Source organism: Mirounga leonina, unplaced genomic scaffold (genome assembly GCF_011800145.1).
Source record: "Mirounga leonina isolate KUSES-001 unplaced genomic scaffold, KU_Mleo_1.0 Mir_357, whole genome shotgun sequence".
NCBI lineage: Eukaryota > Metazoa > Chordata > Mammalia > Carnivora > Phocidae > Mirounga > Mirounga leonina.
In genome coordinates, this window is record NW_023270702.1 from 15022097 (window position 1) to 15044037 (window position 21941).

Sequence of the window (21941 nt, forward strand, 5' to 3'; positions counted from 1 at the left end):
AATCATGATTCTAACATGTATCTAAGATCTTACTTATTTAGATTATAATCAAAATATTAAAAACACACATACATCCATATAATCCAAATATTAAAAACACACGTAAAATAAGTCAAGGCTTTGTACACAGAACAGAATTAGGTTATTTTTTATAAAGCAGTTTGGGGTTTATTGAGATGGCATGACACTGTTTTACTGTAAAGATGAGTTTTGATTAAAAATGTACTGATGAAGCTTTGCACAGTAGTAGTATCGTAGCCAATGAGGTTTATCCGAGGCATGATTATTGCTAATTGAACACTTTTCCTAAAAACGTACTGATGAAATAATAGGAAGAGACAATATTGTGAATTTATTAATTTTTTCTCAAAACGGCAGTCTTCCCCATGCTGCCAAATAAGATCTGAGAAAAAAGGAGCTCAGATAACTAAACTACATCACTAGAGAGAGTTTTGAACCATGTGTGTCATATGCTATCTTTAAGTGACAACATGAATAATAAGTACACCTCAAATACAGCTAGCAGGAGAAAGCATTTTCATGTATGTAGTAACCATAAAAACCCAGAAAGTATGGTGCATGGGTTCATCTCAATTTGGATACTACCATAAAGATAAATGCAGTTGATTTTCTGGAAATTAAAAGTATATCATTCACACATATAGTTAAATGAGAAATATTTGGTAAGAAATATGTGTGGTCCTGATGTAGCAATCAAAGTGATTAATCTGCATCAACCAAAATAATGTGAGGGAGGGTTTACTTCAAGTATTTAATATTTTCAGTGTGTTTTCTAACTTGTTTCTCAAGGGTCACTGTTTTTCTTTTATACTAATGTATATACATATTTCAAGAATATTCTGATCTAAGTGCCAGACCAGGAGATTTGCTTGTAGGAATAATTTCTCTTTTGATAAACTAGATAGGATTGCGTCTAGGAGGAGATTGAGGAGCAACTGAATAAAAATGGAAGAGCAAATACGGGTTGTCTGGTTTGCAGAAAAAGGAACTTCCCTTGTAGTGGATCAGGGAGCAGAGTTTATAACAAAACAGATACATGTACCAAAAAACTTGATTTAATTTTGTGTATGAGGTAACTTAAGGACCCATTTATTTTCTAGTTATGTATCGGTGCCAATACCTTCTTTCAAATAACTTATTCATGGTCTCTGTATTAAACCAACATCTTTATAATAGTTGAATTCTCTTCTATCTGCTTGATTTCCGATATGTATCCTGTGATCTATTTTTTTGTCGTCCTTAGGGCATGTGATCACACAGATTTTATCATATATTCTGCTAGCTGGTAAGGCAAGATTCCTAACCTAATCTTAGTTTTAGTTCACTTTATAATCAGATTTTTAAAGAAGTTTTCAATTCCAGTTAGTTAACGCACATTGTAATACTAGTTTCAGGTGTGCAGTATAGTGATTCAATACTTCTACCCAACACCCAGTGGTCATCACAAGCGTACTCCATATTTTAAGATTTTTTTTCTAAGACTGAGAGACAAAATTTTAATTAGAATCAATGGATTTATATCACTTGAAAGAAATGCACAGAGAATACATAAACATGGTATATCGTGCTAATTGTTCAGACCTTATTTTACATTTCATTATCACTTCATATTCTTCATATAGGTCCTGATATATTCTACTGACATTTCTAAATACTTGTACTTAGAAATGAAAATGAGAATAGGTCTTATTTGTTCAAGTAGACAAACCTATTTTTTGTAGAATATTTCTGTATCCAGCCACCTTATCACATTTTAAAAATTATTCAGTTTGTGAAATACTGTTGGATTGGTCAGGTATAAAAACAGATCGGCAAAAATTATTTCTTTTACTGGTTATTTTGTGTGTGTTTGCATAAATTTTCCAGAAACTTAGACTATTTTAAATGATGGCAATGCATAGTATTTATCCCAAGTGAAGTGGTTTAATTTTTTTGTCAGCTTTTAATAACCTTTCAAATATGTTGTACGTAGGATTCTACTTAGTCTTTATATAACATAATTTATATTTTTAAATGCTGATATTATATAGTAACTTTTTAATACATATTAATGTTATTAAAAGTCCCATTAGTTTGGAATGATGTACTGTCTTCGTTACTGCTTTTATTTCACTTATTTCATTGTTGATTTAACTAAAAAATAAGATTGTGTACATTTTTGCTTATGTTATTTTATGTTAGTATTATTCCTATCAGTTTCCCCTATAATCAGAAGAAAATTTTATGCCCTAAAGTAAAATCGACTTTGTTTTACCATCCTGGGTGATCTCATAGTCTGCAGGGTCCAGGCACCTGAGCACCCAAGGAGGAGCTCCAGTCTTTCTATCTCCAGCCATCCTCATCCAGGCCATCCAGTTTCCTTAATCTTGAGTTTTTGGTTAGCTTTCCATTTCCTATATGAAAATTAGGCCCAGTCCTCAAATTTCAATCTGCTTTTCTGGAACCTCAGTGCATTGGAACTTGACTTTGCCTGTGCCCCCACCTCCACCCCCCACTCCCCACCCTGTCAGGAGGCTGTGGTTTAAGTCCTCAGTCCATAAACTATCCCTTTATTTAGACGGAGTCAATTATCAGATCTAAAGCTTTCAATAAGCCTCCATATATTTTACCTCAACCTTATGACAAGAGCATTATCTGTTCTCAGTCTTCATCAAGACTTATAGATCATAAGCCTTTACCTTTCATGTGAACAGACAGTTACCATTTTGGAGGTTCTGCCTACTTGGCCCAATTCATCTAATCTTCCTTGACTTTTCCAGTAAAAGTATTTTTGAAGTTTCCAAAGGTTATGTGTTGACAGGGAGTTTCTATGAAAAGAAATGAATTCTTGAGATTTAAAAAAAAAATGCACAGACTTATTTTACCTAAAGAAACTGTTAACTCCATCCCAAACATGTAAAAAAAAAAAAAAATAGCCTGTAACTCATGATTTACACATATCAATGCCTTTGATTAAGCACCTTCCATGTGTCTTACACAATTATGTTCTTGAAGCTGATGTTACAGCAGTGAATATCTGTTCTTGTGATACCTAAATTGAGAGAGGAGGACATATTAGACATGTAAACAGATAAATTGACATTTCAGATAGTGATAAATGCTATGAGAACATAAAAACATGGAAAAATGCTAGAGTTATGATGGAAATTTTTAATTGGTCTACTCAAGGTTGGTCTAAACAAAGAAATGACATTAGAACTGAAACCAAGAAGCAGCCAAATACATGTAGATATGAGAATAAAGAATTCTAGGAAGAGAGATATCCAGGTTTAGAAGAAATCTAATAAGCATATTGCACATGAAAAACAAAATGATCCCCTGGCTAGAACATAGAAAAGAGAGGGGAACAGGTCCGCCCCTGTCAGGACACGCAGGTCATAACAGGGAGTTTCAAGGTTTTGGAAATCTAATAGGTATTCTTTAGCTAATACATGATTCTTTTATATCTTAGTATTAACTTTATTTGGAAAAATACAATATAAGGGAGTATCACATGAGTTGTTTTCATATTATGCTAAAGGTGCTATTTTTTTTTTTTACCTTGGACTTGGATATTTTTTATATAAACAATTATGTATTCTCCATCAGTTACTGCATACATCTATTTATCACCGTTTTTAACATACTCAATTTACACAGACCTTGTATGTCAACAAAAAATTTTCCCAGTGGGATTCTTATCTTTTCAGTTATACATATCTTTGGCATATACAACAGAAGATTTGGACATTGAGTCTATAGGAGGCTTAGGTTAATCTTTGCTATTGGGCTTCCACAGGACAGAATCTGAGACAGAACTTCTATTAACTCTCTCCTTCCTATTTTCTTTGAAAGATTTTATTTATTTATTTGACACAGAGAGAGAGAGAACAAGTAGGTAAAAAGGCAGGCAGAGGGAGAGGGAGAAGCAGGCTCTCCGCTGAGCAGGGAGCCCAATGTGGGGCTCAATCCCAGGACCCTGGGATCATGACCTGAGCTGAAGGCAGCGGCTTAACCGACTGAGCCACCCAGGTGCCCCCTTCCTATTTTCTATCGCCATCATTGATATCAGGTCACCAATTGTGATGTCATCATAACTTGTCTTCAGAGAACAGTCTCTGCAGAACATTTCATGGGTACTGATATTTTGGTAACCAATGAACCATGCCATACCTGGTTATAAACTAGGTCTTATGGACGATGTTGAAGTAAATCACATAGAATACAGGCTCTTTAATATCCCGAACTTTGCATTTCTTTGTATATACTATACAAAGTAAGAACTGATATTGTAAATTAATATACACTGAGTAGTTTTCAATCAACCAAGCAAGCTATTAGTCACTTCACACTTTTTTTTTTAAGATTTTATTTATTTGAGAGAGAGAGAGAGCAAGTGGGTGGAAGAGCAGAGGGAGAGGGACAAGCAGACTCTGGTGAGTGCACAGCCCCGTGTGGGCTCACAACCCTGAGATCATTACCTGAGGGGAAATCAAGAGTCAGATGCTCAACTGACTGAGCCACCAGATGCCCCAGGCACTTCACTCTTCCAGTATCATACATTGAATTCAGAAATTCTATTTTATGTACTCCTAAAATACTAGATATACTCTACCAATATTTTCTTTTGTTCTTTGTCTATCATGATCAGCTTCCTCACAAATTCCTAAGGTAGCCAGAAGTATAAATTGATTAATTTTGCAATTATTTTACGGAGTCTGAGAACCTTCATCCTGAAAGATTAGTCCATATAGGGACTGGGTCTGAAAGGTTAGAAGTGTGTCTGGAAGCAATGAAATTTGGTCACAGTGGGTCCCAATAGGAATTGGCTCTCATACAAGTAAATAATCAGATGAGATATGTGATTTTTAAAGTATAATTATAATGTTATATTTCAGATGTACAGCATAGTGATTGAACAATTCTGGTATTCAATGCTTACTGTGCCACCATACAATATTATTACAATATTTTTTTACTATATTCCCTATGCTGTACTTTACATCTCCATGACTTATTTTATAATTGGAAAATTGTACCTCTTAATCTTCACCATTTTCCCATCTCCCACTTACCTTCCTTCTGGCATCCACCAGTTCTCTGTATTCAAGAGTCTGTTTTTGTTTGTTTGTTTCTATCTTTCTTTCTTTCTTAGACGCCACATATAAATCATATAGTATCTTTGATGTATTTCACTTAGCATAATACTCTAAAGGTCCATTCATACTGTAGCAAATGTCAGTATCTCATTTTTTATAGCTGAGTAATATGCCATTGGATATACATATATCCATATACATACTGTACTTTTTTATTTTTTATTTTATGTTCAGTTAGCCACTGAATAGTACATCATTAGTTTTTGATGTAGTGTTCAATGATTCATTAGTTACGTATAACACCCAGTGCTCATCACAATATGTGCCCTCTTTAATACTCATCACACTGTTTCTCACTCCTCCCACCCCCCTCCCCTCTGAAACCCTCAGTTTGTTTCCCAGGGTCTATAGTCTCTCATGGTTCGTCTCACTCTCTGATTTCTCCCCCTTCAGAATTTTTTAAAGATTTTTTTTATTTATTTATTTATTTATTTATTTATTTATTTATTTATTCATTTATTTAATTTTATTTGACACAGAGAGAGAGAGCACAAGCAGGGGGAGGGGAGGAGGAAGAAGCAAACTCTCCACTGAGCAGGGAGCCCAACACAGGGCTGATCCCAGGATCCTGAGATCATGACCTGAGCTGAAGGCAGACACTTAACCGACTGAGCCACACAGATGCCCCATACAACACTTAGTTTTTCATCTGTTAATGGACACTTGAGTTGCTTCCATCTTTTGGCTATTGTAAATATGCTACAATGAATATAGGAATGCATATATTTTCAAATTCGTGTTTTTATTTTCTTTGGGTAAATAATAAATGGTGGAATTACTAGATCATATAGTATTTCTATTAACTTTTTGGGAAAATTCCATACTGTTTCCACAGTGGCTGCACCAATTTACATTCCCACCAATAGTGTACCAGGGTTCCCTTTTCTCTACTTTCTCACCAACTTTTGTTGTTTGTTGCCTTTTGGTACTAGTAATTTTGACTGGGGTGAAGTGATATCTAATTGTGGTTTTACTTTGTATTTCCCTGATGCCTAGTGATGTTGAGTATCTGTCATGTGTCTGTGGACCATCTGTATATTTTCTTTGGAAAAGGTTCTATTCAGATCCTTTGCACATTTTTGATCAGACTGATTTTTTTTTGGGGGGGTATGATAAGATGTGTGAGTTATTTATATATCTTGGATATGAATCTTTTATCAGATATACCATTTGCAAACATCTTCTTCCATTCAGTACGTTTCCTTCTTTTTTTTTTTTTTTTTTTCATTTGTCAATGGTTGCCTTTGGTGTAGTCCCAATAGTTTATTTTTGCTTTTTGTTTCCCTTGTCTTAGTATATCTATTTACAAAATGTTGTTAAGGCCAATGTCCATGAGATTATAGTTTGTTTTCTTCAGGATTTTTATGTTTTCAGGTCTCATATTTAGGTCCTTAATTCATTTTGAGTTAATTTTGTGTATGGTGTAAGAAAGTGGCCCAGTTTCATTCTTTTGCATTCAGCTGTTCAATTTTTTCAACACTGTTTATAAAAAATGCTGTTTTCCCCATTGAATATTCTTGCATTCTTTGTCATAGATTAATTGGCCCAATGGATGGATTTCATACTGGACTTTCTATCAGATTCCATTGATCTATTTGGCTCTTTTTTGTTGTTGTTATTTTCTTTCTTTTTTCTTCCTCTGCTCCCTCCCCCCCACAGTGGTCAGTACCATATTGTTTTGGATTACTATAGCTTTGTAGTACATCTTGAAATTTGAGATTGTGATACCTCCAGCTTTGTTCTTCCTTCTCAAGTTTACTTTGGCTCTTCTGGGTCTTCTGTGGTTCCTTATAAATTTTAGTCATTTTAGTTCTGTGAAAAATTCTGTTGGTATTTTGTTAGAGAGTACATTGAAACTGTAGATTTCTCTGGGTACTATGGACATTTTAACAATCTTCCAATCCATGAGTACAGTATATCCTTCTATTTGTTTATGTCGTCTTTAATTTCTTTCAGAAATATCTTACAGTTTTCAGTGTATAGGTCTTCCACCTCCTTGAGTTATTCCTAAGCATTCCATTCTTTTTGGTGCAATTGTAAATGAGATTGTTTTCTTAATATTTTTTTCCACTCAAGTATTACTATATGGAAATGCAAACAATTTCTTTTTTTTTTTTTTTAAAGATTTCTATTTATTTATTTGAGAGAGAGAATGAGATAGAGCATGAGAGGGGGAGGATCAGAGGGAGAAACAGACTCCCCACTGAGCAGGGAGCCCAATGTGGGACTAGATCCTGGGACTCCAGGATCATGACCTGAGCCGAAGGCAGTTGCTTAACCAACTGAGCCACCCAGGTGCCCCGCAACCAATTTCTGTATATTAATTTTTATCCTGAAAATTTACTGAATTCATGTGTTAATTCTAATGGGTTTTTAATGGAGTCTATTGTTTTTAATATATGGTGTTATGGTCATCTGCAAATAGTGACATTTTTCCTTCTTTCTTACCAATCTGTATGTTTTTGTTTTTGTTTTTGTTTTCTTGTCCGATTGCTATAGCTAGGACTTCCAGTACTAAGTTGAATCAAAGCAGTGAGAATGGACATCTTTGTCTTGTTCTTGATCTTAGAGAAAAAGCTTTCAGTTTTTCATCATTAAATATGATGTTATCTGAGTTTTTCATTTATGGTCTTTACTATGTTGAGATATGTTCCTTCTCTATCCATTGACAGTTTTTATCATGAACAGATGTTATACTTTGTCAAGTGATTTCCAGCATCTATTGAAATAATATGGTTTTTATCCTTGCTTTGTTAATGTGATTTATCACATTGATTTGCTAATATTGAACCACTATTGCATCCCTGTAATAAATCCCCATTTTAATGTATTGTTGAATTTGATTTGTTAATATTTTGTTGAAGATTTTGTATTTATGTTCATTAGTGATATTGGCATGTAGCTTTCTTTTGATGTAATCTTTAGTTTTGGTATAGGGTAACTGTTGGCCTTATAGAATGAATTTGAAATTTCCATTCCTCTTCTATCTTTTGGAATAGTTTGAGAATAACAGATATTAAGATTTCTTTAAATGTTTGGTAGAATTGACCTGTGAAGCCATTTGGTCCTGGGATTTTGTTTGTTTGGGGTTTTTTGATAATTGATTCAATTTCATTGCTGGTAATCAGTCTGTTCAAGCTTTCTATTTCTTCCTTCCTTAATTTTGGCTGGTTACATTGCTGTGCCTTCCAGATTGCTGATATATTCTTCTGCATCCTCTAATCTGCTTTGATTCCATCTAATAGATTTTTTCATTTCAGTTACTTTTCAACTTTTACTGTTTTTTTTTAATACTCTATATCTCTTCATTAAAGTTTTCATTGAGTTTATCCACTCATCTCACGTCTTCTGAGTGTCTTTATGACCATTACTTTGAACTCTTTATCAGGCATATTATCTCTATTTCATTAAACTCTTTTTTTTTTTCCATGATTTTGTCTTGTTCTTGCATTTGGGACATATTCCTCTATCTTTTCATTTTATTGAACTCTAGGTTTGTTTCTATGTATTAGGTTAGGCCAGCTATGTCTCCTGGTCTTGAAAGTAGCATCCCTGTGTAGAAGAGATCCTGTGGTGCCCTATAGCACAATCTCTCCTGGTCACCAGAATGAGGCACTCCTGGGGTGTCCCCATGTGAGCTGCATGTGCCCTCCTGTTGTGGTGAATGACAATTGCTTTCAGTTCAACCTGCAATTTCCTGTTTTGTATGCTGTGGGTACACTGAGTAGGGTTTTCTTCCGTCCTCTTGAGAGACCTGACTGTGGTGGCCACTGTTCTCTTGATGGATGGAGATGGCACTCAACCTAGCTGTCTGCAGTTTGCTTTTGATACAGTTGGAAGCATACAGGAGGGTAGGGCTTGCCTCCCTGTGCAGTCAGCTAAGAAACCCAGCTGCAAGACTTTCAAGTGTGCTGGTGTGTGGAGATCTCCATACACCCCACCCCATCCCCACCCCCACCACTTACCCAGGACAGGAGTCTCTTTGTTATGGTGCAGGTCCTGACTGAGGCTGCCTACTGGGTAGGAGTTGCTTGGAGGGATGCCTGCTGAGGTGGGCAGGTTGAGAGGGGCAGGTCTGCAGGGGAATGCCAGGGTGGGGCACACAGTGATGGCAAAGTATTTTGAGATTGTTAAAACTGGCTTCTGTATGTGTCCAGTTACTTAGCCTGAGTGATGGCAAGAAAATGACATCAGTCATCACTTTTGTTCCTAGAGAGATCTCCTGCAAATCCTTGCTCCTCCAGCACAGGTTCTAAGATTAATCTATAAATCCACTTCATGTATACCCCAGGCACTTTTCAAACGGCTGTTTCTGTGTTGTTTTGGTTTCAGCTATCCAGTGTGCTGGCTTTCTAAGGGAAAGTACTCAATTTTCTATTGCTCTGGATCTCTAGGAGTTAAGTCTCACTGATTTTCAAGGCTAGACATTATAGAGACTTCAGTTACCAGTGACAGTCCTCATGGTCAGAGGTGCTTGGTGTGGAGCATGATCCCCTTATTCCTCTGTTCTTGGGATGTCTCTCCTGTTTGTGGTAGTCACATGAGAAGTGTGGATTGTTACCATTTCTCTGCCCCTCCAATCCTTTTCAGAGTTGCCTTTTCTCTATGACTAGCCATGGAAAATCTGTTCCGCCATTCTTTAGGTCATTTTCAGAGTTGATTACATAGATATAGTGGTTGCCTTGGTGTGTCTATGGGACCAGTGAGCTCAGGATTCGTATATTCCACTAGCTTCTCTAGCTGTCTCTTAAGGATGGCATTTTTTATCAGAAAACACTTATTGTAAATATCAATCATGTACTAAAAGTAAAATATAATCCTGGGGGAGGACACTCTTCTATAGCATTGTAACCAACAGGTTGTTGTAAAAATTCAGAGGGAAATTTGCTATCAATGATTTCTATAACATGTTTTAAAAGTTGAGACTTGTCAAAAAACATTCAGACAGTATAGCATGAATCTACCAGTAGGCTGTAAAGTTGGTCACTATATGGAAATTTATTCCCTCTTTACTACGCTATCTGGAAAAATCTTACAATCCTGGTTTAGAACAAGTTTTCTGCCAGAAATAATTTCCTGTTACCTGTGAATAAAAATGAATCTCCTGGATAATTTAAACAAAGTATATGTTTCATAATATTTAATTCCTGCTAGAAATATTGAATTAAGGTTTCATCTATATCAATTTACATGTTTAGTGTTTTCTGTATAATTTTAGAAGGAACCTCTTGTATATAATGCAATGTATCAGATCACTGAAACAAGTAGGTAGATTTTTTTTTTTTTAAGATTTTATTTATTTGACAGAGAGAGACCTAGCAAGAGAGGGAATGCAAGCGGGGGAGTGGGAGAGGGAGAAGGAGGCTTCCCACTGAGCAGGGAGCCCAGTGTGAGGCTCAATCCCAGGAATCTGGGATCAGGACCTGAGAGGAAGGCAGATGATTAATGACTGAGCCACCCAGGTGCCCCAAAAAGTAGGTAGATTTTGGGGGGAAAATATATATACTGACCTATAATTTTCAAGTACTAAATTATGTCCAACTAACAATCTTTAGGGTTAGTTCATAATTTAATGCCAGGGCCTATGATCAACATTCATCCAGAAATATGTTCCTTGCACAAATGCATAATTTATAAGTCATTTGTAGCCAGCTTTGTGGTTGAAAACTTGCTTGTGTTAATAAATGGAATATGAATGGGGCACCTGGCTGGCTCAGTCAGTAATGAGTTCAAGCCCCACACTGGGTGTAGAACTTACTTAAAAAAAAAAAAAAAAAAAAAAAAAAAAGCATGGAAACAGATTATACTATAAATAGGATTAAGGAGCATATATCAATTAGCTGAAATAATTGAATTATTTTTAGTCTAGTTGTAAATTAGATAAAGAATTGTGAACTTTTAAATAAAGAAGCTTGTAATATAAAGATAAGTCATATTTTTAAAACTTGTGAAATGGAAGAACAATAAAAATAGAAAAACAAAAGAACTGAAAAGGTCTTTGTCATGAGAAAAGAGACTATGTACTGGTTTACTGTATAAATAATGAGCTTTTACCACTTCACTTTCTCAGGCCTGCAGCCCTAATGAAATGAGTAGGATATCTGTGTGTATGTATGCAGCTACCCACCTACCTATACATGGACATAGAGAAATGAACACACCTGAATACGTATATGTATATGTGTGTCCACCATAAATTCCCAAACCTGAGCACCAAAACCTGCAAGGTTTACCCACCCACCATCACTCTTCATGCCACAAAGTAAAGAACACAGTTAAGGGAAGGAATGAAGGAAAATTTTTCTGTGTGGATTTAATCAGATTCTCCAAACTCTGGGAAGATAATGGATGCTGGAAATTAGAAAGTGGGCCTCTATTTGTAATAGCAGGAGAAAAAAAGTCTTAAATAGATTAAGCCTGTAGTATAAAGCTGGACCAGCCTTCCTCTGGTATAAAACAAATAATTCATTCAACTTCCGTTTTTGATACTGCAGACAAACAATTAAGACAGAGGCTTTGCCCTCAAGAAACTCTGCCTTAGCAGTTTTATTTATTTATTTATTTATTTATTTATTTAAAGATTTTATTTATTTATTTGACAGAGAGAAACAGCGAGAGAGGGAACACAAGCAGGGGGAGTGGGAGAGGGAGAAGCAGGCTTCCTGCAGAGCAGGGAGCCCTATGTGGGGCTCGATCCCAGGACCCTGGGATCATGACCTGAGCCGAAGGCAGAGGCTTAACGACTGAGCCACCCAGGCGCCCCTCCCTTAGCAGTTTTAAAAGCACTGCAGCTTCCTGGAATAATAGTGAAACTTTCTACTTCTCTTCCAGAAAATAAATTCTAGAAGTGGACCTTTCTACTTTTCTTCCAGAAAATGAACTCTAGAATTTTCCTTGGGAAATCATTCCTCACTATTACCTCATTTCTTTTGAGTGGAATTGACCACTTCCTTCTTATTTCTAAGTATATCTCATATTTTCTTAATAAATATTACATACACTGAGCCATGGTGGGTGATTTAAAGATACACATGTGTGAAACAAGTTGATTTGATCTGAGTGAATATAAAGATTTTTCATTATAAAAGGTAAATTTCTATCTTCCCTTTGGACTTGCTGGCATAAGGCTGTGACTTTTAAGTTGTCATGGGCATAGAAAAGAGGACTTATACCTTATGATATGTAAGAAGGGAGCCAGCTTCAAGGATATAGAGCTGATAATGACTTTGGTGTTACAGGGTGAGCCCTACTATTGTCTCTGCTAGAAGTATTGACTTTCCTGTGCAATATTCATTCCTTGAACAAATGAATTTTCTTTTAAGCCATTAGATGGATTTCTAGCATTTATCTCTAAGAATATTGACAAAATAAATTTTCAGCTGGGAGTCTGAAGAAGTGAAACATGCATAAAATAAGCAATTTAATCACCCCAAATAGTAAAAAGTAGGGGCTAGGATCAATGAGCAAACGGAAGATATATGCTTTTATATAATAAAATTTGAATAGAAGACAAGGCAATGTCTAATGACAATTCTTAGGCTCTTTTAAAAAACAAAATTCAACTGAGTCAATTTTAAAGATTGTATTAGCTTTTTTTTTAATGATTCGTGAATTGGGTAGCATCCCATCTAGCAGATAAAAAGGAGCCCTGAAAAGCTGTACAAAATGAAAGGCTTATAGGCAGAAAGGAGTGACGCAAGGAATTTACCAGCAAAAAATGAACTTTTTTGTTGGAAAGTCAGCTTCCTTTAGGGGACAACAGGAGTTTATCAGGTAGATTGTTTTACTAGTGTTGGCCAGGGAGAGTTTGAAATCATAAATTAGGTATTAAGCTTTGATTTAATGATGTGGGCTTAACACAAGTAATTCTATTTTGTGTTTGTTGTCTCCTTTTTAATACACCAACATACAACTAGATAGATAGTGCGAAAAACAACAACAAAAGAATTTCAACCCTGGTGCTATAAATACAACAAAGAAAGGAATGATGGGAAATTTAACAAAAATCAAGAAATAGACCATGCCCAAGGAGATCTATTAGAGCACAATGCACAAGTATATTTTGTTACTGAAATATAGTATAATATCAGTGTTAAAAGAGAAATACAAAAATATACATTCAAAGAAAATTTCAAATTTAGAAACATGATCATGGAAAACATTGATTTTAGTAATATATGTAGAGGAGGAAAATTAATCCTCCTTCTAGCCTTCTGGGTTCTTGGCTGAGACCCATCATCCCATCCCCAACCCCCAGATTTATAGGAAAAAAAAAATAATAGCATGTATACCTCCTTTATGTAGGAGGTCATTTATGGGAGGTTACCAAGAAAAGCATAGTAAAAAGGGGTATAGTTGTTATGAAGGTTTAAGTCTATGTCGTCTTCATTGATAAGAGTTTCTACAGTTTTAGTCATCCTTTTCTTCCTGGACAGAAAGGGAGATCTCCTTACAAATGGAGACTACCCTTATAAATCTTGAAAGTAACTACCGTTTTTCAGTGCTTTTTTTGTCTGCTGTTTCTTAAAAATAATATACTCAAAATAATCCTTATGCCAAAGAGGCATATTTGGGATGGCATATTCTTTCCTCTTCATATATTTTAGAAACTCCAATTGAAATGGAGAGAGAGTTAATGATTCTATTTAATAGGAGTCCATGGTATACACAGGGATTGGGGGAAAATTAAAAGGTTATTTGAAGCTATAGTTTGAGATAACTAAGTGAAGCTGAGGTATTTATATATATATTATATATAAGCTACAGTTTGTTTTTTAGAAAAGGTGTGATGAATACTATTCTTAATATATTTAATGCAAGTATTTTGAAGAACTTCCAGGGTCTCTAAGAGGAGATATGCTTATATGGTTGTCTGGGTTAAAAACTTAGGTAACAGGCACAAATTCTGTGTGTCTGTGTTTGTATTTATGGGAGTAATTCTATTTTGGAGGGATGAGATTTTAACCATGAGTAAAATACAGGGAAAGAAATGAAAGATGAGTACAAAATGCTGCTTCAGACAACAGAAATAAGGAATAGATGGATAGAAACAAAGACCTGTAAATAAAAATAGGACATATCAAAACTTAGGAAGAAATATAGTTGTGATGTTTCAAACAGATGTTGGTTAATATATTTTCTTTTTAATTTCAAAACCTAGAAATCCAACTCAAATATGTGGCTATAATATAATTGTCGATGTACTTGTTTATGAACCACCTAATTCTAAAATACCTTTTCAGAAAACTCTGTAGGCAACTCTGTAGAGAGAAATTCTAGTGAGTTATGTCATATATTATTACTGACTGAGATAATAGGGAAAATTAAAATTCAGATATAAAATCTCTCCTGGAATTTTAGGAAAATTTAATTGGAAAGATGTGAAGATTCAGAGATTTATCAAATCAGTTATGTTTGCAAAATATCACATGGACATTGCATAATAATTAATGTAAATAGTTTGGAGTCTGTTTATTAGTTACAATAGCACTAAGTCCACTACCAGCCAGAGCATAATTTTGCCCTGACTTTTTATTATAATAAGGCACTTAACATAAAATATACTCTCCAAATGCTGTATTATACACTTAATATTTTAACTATATGCACAATATTGTAACACAGATCTCTAAAATGTGTTCATCTTATATAACTGAAACTTATACCCCTTGTAAAGCAACTCCCCATTTCTATCACCAGCCCCTAGCAAGCAACCACCATTCTATTCTTTGCTTATATGAGCTTGACTATTTTAGATAACTCATGTAAGTTTCTTTTTCTGTGACTATTTTGTTCTTTTTCACTTAACATAACTTCCAGGTTCAACCATTCTGTCATATATTACAGATATCCTTTCCTTTTAAGGCAAGGATAAAATATAAATATAATATAATGTAATTTAATATAAATATAATATAAAATATATTTTATATTAATCCTTTTAATATTCTATTGTACATATTTATCACATTTTCTTTACCCATTTTTTGATAAATATTTAGATTGGCTAACTCTTTTGGCAATTACAATAATGCTTCAATGAACACGGAAATGCAAATATTTTCTTCAAGATCTTGTCAAATTTTTTAAGTGGGATTGCTAGATCATGTGGTAGTTCTATTTTTATTTTTTGTTTCAAGTTTTCATTTAAATTCTAGTTATTTAACATACAGTGTAATATTGGTATCAGGAGTAGAATTTAGTGATTCATCAGTTGCATATAACACCCAGTACTCATCACATCAAATGCCCTCCTTAATATTTATCACTCATTTAGCCCATCCATCTGCCCATTGCCCCTCCATCAACCCTGTTTGTTCTCTACTGTTCAGAGTCTCTTATGGTTTCCCTCTCCCCCTTTTCCCCCCTTCTGCTGTGTTTGTCTGTTTTGTTTCTTAAATTCCACATATGAGTGAAATCAAATAGTATGTGTCTTTCTCTGACTTATTTTGCTTAGCATAATACACAGTAGCTCCATCCAAGTCCCTGTAGATGGCAGAATTTCATTCTTTTTGATGGTTGAGTAATATCCCTGTGTGTGTGTGTGTGTGTGTGTGTACGTACGTACGTATGTACCACATTTTCTCCATTCATTAGTTGATGGACATTTGGGCTCCTTCCATAATTTGGCTATTGTTGATAATGATGCTATAAATATTGGGGTGCAGGTATCCTTTTGGATCATCATTCAACCTTTGGGTAAATAGTAATGCTATGCTGGATTATAAGGTAGTTCTATTTTTAACTTTTGAGGAACCTCCATACTGTCTTTCAGAGTGGCTGCACTTTCCCACCAACAGTTTTACGTTCCCACCAACAGTACAAGAGAGTTTCCTTTTCTCTGAATCCTTGCCAATATCTGGTGTTTCCTATATTGTTAATTTTAGCCATTTGACAGGTGTGAGGTGACAGCTCATTGTAGTTTTGATTTGTATTTCCCTGATGATGAGTAATGTTGAGCATTGTTTCATGTGCCTGTTGGCCATTTGTGTGTCTTCTTTGGAGAAATGTCTGTTCATGTCTTCTCACTATTTTTAATTGGATTATTTGGGGGGAGTTTGGTGTCTAGTTGTATAAGTTCTTTTATTTTTAAGATATTAAGTTATTATTGGCTATATCTTTGCAAACAGCTTCTCCCACTCACTAGGTTGCATTTATGTTTTGTTGATGGTTTCCTTTTCTGTGCAAAAAGCTTTTTAGTTTGGTATAGTCCCAATAGTTTATTTTTGCTTTTGTTTCCTTTGTCTGAGGAGTCCTATCCATAATATGTTATTAAGAGTAAGAGATGACTGTTTATAAAACTCCTAAAAGAAAATATAGTTTTAGGTCTCAAAATTATGTCATTAATCCATTTTGAGGCTTTTTTTTTTTTTTTTGGTATTGTGTAAGAAAGTGGTCCAGTTTCACTCTTTTCCATGTATGTGTCCTGTTTTCCATAAGCCATGTATTGAAAAGACCATCTTTTTGCCCTTGTATATTCTTGCCTCCTTTGTCATACATTAGTTGCTTATATAGGTGTGAGTTTATTTCTGGGCTGTCTATCCTGTTCTATTGATCTATTGCTATAGTACCATACTGTTTGGATTATTAACAACTTTGTAGTATATCTTGAAATCTGGGATTGTGTTACCTTCAGGCTTATTCTTAAGATTGTTTTGGTTATTCAAGTTCTTTTGTGGTTCCTTACAAATTTTAAGATTATTTGTTCTAGTTCTGTGAAAAATGATATTGTATTTTGATGGGTATGCACTGAATTCATAGATTGCTTTGGGTAGTATGGACATTTTAACAGTATTATTCTAACTAATGAGCAAGACATATATTTCAATTAGTTTCTATCATCCTCAATTTCATTCATCAATGTCTTACAGATTTTAGTATATAGGTCTTTCAGCTCCTTGGTTAAATTTACTCCTAGACATCCCATTCTTTTTCATACAATTGTAAATGTGGTCGTTTGCTTAATTTGGTTTTCAGATATGTTATTAGCACATAGGAATGCACCTAATTCTGTATATTTATTTTATATCCTGCAACTTTATTGATTTCGTTCATCAGTTCTCATTTTTTTTTTTTTGGTGGATTCCTCAGGGTTTTCTATATATAGTATCATGTCATCTACAAATAGTGACAGTTATAATACTTTCCTAAACTGGATGACTTTTACTTCTTTATCTTGTTTGATTGCTGCACCTAGATTTCCAGTACAATGTCGAATAAAAGTGGCAAAAATGGACATGCTTGTTTCTGATCTTAGAAGAAAAGCTTTCAGTTTTTCCCCATTAAGTATGACATTAGTTGTTGGTTTTTCATATATGGTTTTTATTATGTTGAAGAATGTTCCCTCTAAACCCATTTATTGAGATTTTTTTAATCATGAATAGACAGTGAATTTTGTCAAATGCTTTTTCTGCATCTATTGAGATGATCATATGATTTTTTTTTTTATTTTTGTTGTGTTAATGTGGCATGTCCTGTTGATTGATTTGCAAATATTGAACTACTCTTGTATCCCTGGAATAAATCCCTCTTGATCCTGGTGAATGATCCTTTTAATGTATTGAATGCAGTTTGCCAATATTTTTTTGAGGATTTTTGAATCTATTTCCATCAGATATATTGGCCTGTGGTTTTCCTTTTTTTGTGTTGTCTTTGCCTGGTTTTGGCATCAGGGTGATGCTGGCTAACAGAATGAATTTGGGTTTTTCTTCCTCTTTTTTTTGGAATAGTTTTAAGAGAATAGATATTAACTCTTCTTTAAATGTTTGTTAAATTCACTTGTGAAGCCAGCTGGTCATGGACTTCTGTCGGTAGTTTTTTGATTACTTATTCAATATCATTAGTAGTAATTGGTCTGCTTATAATTTCTATTTCCAACTCAGTTTTGGAAGATTGTATTTTTCTAGGGATTTATCCATTTCTTATAGACTATCCATTTTGTTGGCATGTAGTTTTTCATAATATTGTCTTATAATCCTTTGTATTTCTTTGGTGTTGTTTATATTTCTCCTCCATTTCTGATTTTGAGTCCTCTCTCTTTTTTTGATGAGTCTGACTAAAGGCTTATTAATTTTATCTTTTCAAAGAGCCAGCTCTTGCTTTCATTGATCTTTTCTATTGTGCTTTTAGTTTCTATTTATCTTCTAATCTTCATTACTTCCTTCCTTCTACTAGCTTTAGACTTTTTCTTCTTTTTCTACCTCCTTTAGGTTTAAGGTAAAGTTGTTTGAGATTATTCTTGTTTCTTGAGATAGGCTTGTATCACTATTAACTCCCTTCTTAGAATTCTTTTGCTGAATTCCAAAGATTTTGGAACATGTTTATGTTTTTATATTTGTCTTGATGTATTTTTTATTTCCTCTTTGATTTTTTTTTTTTTTTTGGTTGACTCAATGTTTAGTAGTATGTTGTTTAAACTCCATGTATTTGTTTTTTTCCAGGTATTTTTCTTGAAATTTCTAGTTTTATAACTGTGATCAGAAAGGATACTTGATATGATTTTAGTCATCTTGGTACATTGAGGTTTATTTTGTGGCATAACATGTGATCTATCCTGGAGAGTGTTCTGTGTACATTTGAAAAAAAAAAAAAAGTATATTGTTTTTGTGTGAAATAGTCTGTGTATGTTTGTAATGTCCATGTTGTCTAATAGGTCAGTCAAAGCCACTCTTTCCTTGTTGATTTGCTATCTTGATCATCTAGCTATTGTTGTAAGTGGGGTGTTAAAGTCCCCTACTATTATTGTATTACTGTCTTTACTCCCATTATGTCTATTAATATTACTTTGTATATGTATGTGCTCCTATGTTGGGTACAGAGATATTTACAATTATATCTTCTGGTTGGATTGATTGCTTTATTATGTAATGCCCTTCTTTAACTCATGTTACTGTCACTGTTTTAAAGTCTATTTTGTCTGATATGAGCATTGTTACCCTGGCTTTTTTTTTTTTTTTTTTCATTTGCATGGCATATATTTTTCCATCCCTTCACTTTCAGTCTATATGAGCCTTAAGGTCTGAAGTGAATCTCGTGTAGACAGCATATTGATGGACCTGGTTTTAGTATCTGTTAATCACCACATGTCTTTAGATTAGAACACTTAGTCCATTTATATTTAAAATAATTATCAGTGGATTTATGGTACATTCTGGATGGGTGGTTTGTACATGAACATCCTGAATGCCCTTGCTAATTATTACCTTTAGAATGCACAGATCCTGTCTTCTCTCTGTATTCCCATCAAGCAGAGTATGTAGAGAAACATAATGTTTAGCATTCAAGGTCAGGGGCTCTGGTGGTGACCCACCCGAGTATCTCCTCTGTAATGATGAATGTCTGGATGGAGGGACTTGGAATGCTGGCCAGCAAGGAGGAAAAAGTCTGCAGAGAGTTGCCAGCCCAGTTTCTACACTATAAATGCCTGTTGTGTCAGTTCCAGCAGTGGATGGCTTGTCAGACCTGCTTCTCCTGAACTCCCTATATGTAAGTTCTTCCAATAAACCTATGTCTCATTCACCATCCTGGGTCATTTCTTTGGTCTTGCTGAGTTATCACCCACCCTTGGCTCTGAGTCTTACACAACAGGTATCTACTTATTGCCATTTTGTTCATTGTTTTCTGGTTGTTTTTGTAGTGCTTCTCTGTTCCTTTCTTTTGTGGTTTGATGGCTGCTTTTAGTATAATGCTTGGATTCCTTTCTCTATATTATATGTATCTATTATAGGTTTTTGATTTGTGGTTACCTTTGGGTTCATATATCTATGTGTATAGCAGTCTATATTAAGTTGATGGTCACTTAAGTTTGAACATATTCTAAAAGCAGTAAATTTTTACCCCCCCCATGTTTATGTATATGATGTCATATTTTACATGCTTTTATTTTGTGTATCCCTTTTAGTTTTTGTATCTAACTGATTTTATTACTTTTGGGTTTTAACCTCAATACTGGCTTTACAAATGATTGATCTACCTTTACTATATGTTTGCTTTCACCAGTGAGATACTTTTCTATCATAATTTTAGATAGATTTGGCTTTTTCTTTCCACTTAGAGAATTCTTTTTAACATTTCTTGTAATGTTGGTTTGGTGATGATGAACTCCTTTAATTTTGGGAAACTTTTTTATCTTCAATTCTCAATGGTGACTTTTCTGGGTAGGGTGTTTTTGGTTGTATTATTTTTTTCCTTCAGCATTTTGAATATGTTCTGCCATTCTCTTTTGGGCCTGAAAAGTTTCTGCTGAAAAATCAGCTGATAGCCTTCTGGGGTTTCCTTTGTAACTGTTTTCCTTTACTGCTTTTAAAATTCTCTCTTGACCACTGTGTTTTTGTCATTATAATTATTATGTTTTAGTGTGGACCTCCTCCAGTTCATCTTATTTGGGACTCTGATTCCTGGACTTAGGTATCTCTTTCCCTCCCCAGATTAGAGAAGTTTTTAGCTATTCTTTTCTAATCGATTTTTTTCCCTCTTCTCTCCCTCTTCTCCTTCTAGGATCCCTATAACACAAATGTTGTTATGCCTGATGTTACTGAATTCCTTAACCTATTCTCATTTTTTATTCTATTTATTTGGCTTGATTGCTTTCTATTACCCTGTCTTCCAGATCATTGATCTATTTTGCATTCTCTAATCTGATGTTGATTCCTTATAGTGTATTTTTGTTATTAATTTCTTCAGGTCTTACTGGTACTTTTTAGTATTTTCTCTTTGTTGAAGTTCTGAGTATATCCTCTTTTTTTCTCAAGTTCATCTTTATGACCATTACTTTGAATTCTTTATTAGGCATGGTGTTTATCTGTTTTATTTGGCTCTTTCATTATGATTTTATCTTATTCTTTCATCTGGGACATATTCATTTTTTCTCCTTTTGTCCAACTGTTTTTGTTTCTATGTATTAAGTAGATCAGCTACATCTCTTGGTCTTGATAGTAGTTGCCTTGTGTCAAAGAGATCCCACAGTGCTCTCGAGCTCTATCCCCTCTAGTCACCAGAACCAGGCACTCCATATGTGTCCTCTGTGTGGGCCACGTGCTCTACTGTTGTGGTGGACTGCGATTGCCTTCAGCTCAGCCGGCTGCAGTTACCCAATTTGCTTTCTGTGGGTACACTGGCCAAGGTTTAGTTCTTGCACAGTTGAGAGACCTGTGCGAGGCCACCACAGCTTTGTTGGATGGGGACAGTGGTCAGAATAGCCATCTGCAATTAGTCTCTTTGCCACAGTTCTGGGTGCACCAAAGGGCAGGGCTTGCTAACTGTGCAGCCAACTGAGAGACTTTTGTTGGTGGGTGAAGCTGGCATTCAGACTAGCTGTCTACAATTAGCCTCTCTGCCACAACTGTAAGTGTCCAAAGGGGAGGGCTTACTCCTTGTGTAGTCATCTACATGGACAGTTTGCTGAAACTTTAAGTGTGGTGTTTTTTTTTTTTTCTCCTCCCCAGGGCAGGTGTCACATTTGAGTAGTAACAGTCCCTGCTGGGGATGCCTGCAGAGTGTGGCAGTATAAGAGCTACTTTGGAGGGATGCTTGCCAAGGCAGGTAGGTTGGATGACAGGGGTCTGCAGGGCAATTCCAGGGTAGGGCACACTGAGTTAGCGAAGTAGATGGAGAATGTCTTCATTGGCTCCTGGCTTTAGGAGAAGAGAAATGACACCCATCAGCATTTTTTTTTTTTTTCTCAGATCTGAAGGTCCCTGCCACTTTGGCACAGGTTATAAGACTTTATTTTTATTTATCTCAAGATATTTTTAATTTCCCTTTTGATTTCTTCTTTGACCTTAT

At 34.9% G+C, this 21941-nt stretch overlaps 1 non-coding gene across 1 annotated transcript; it reads left to right on the plus strand.

Annotated features, from left to right (window-relative positions):
• The first annotated feature begins 232 nt into the window (after window positions 1-232).
• Window positions 233-372, plus strand: LOC118027140. The gene has a single exon (XR_004683770.1). It is a non-coding gene; the product is annotated as a U4 spliceosomal RNA (small nuclear RNA).
• Window positions 373-21941: the final 21569 nt, after the last annotated feature.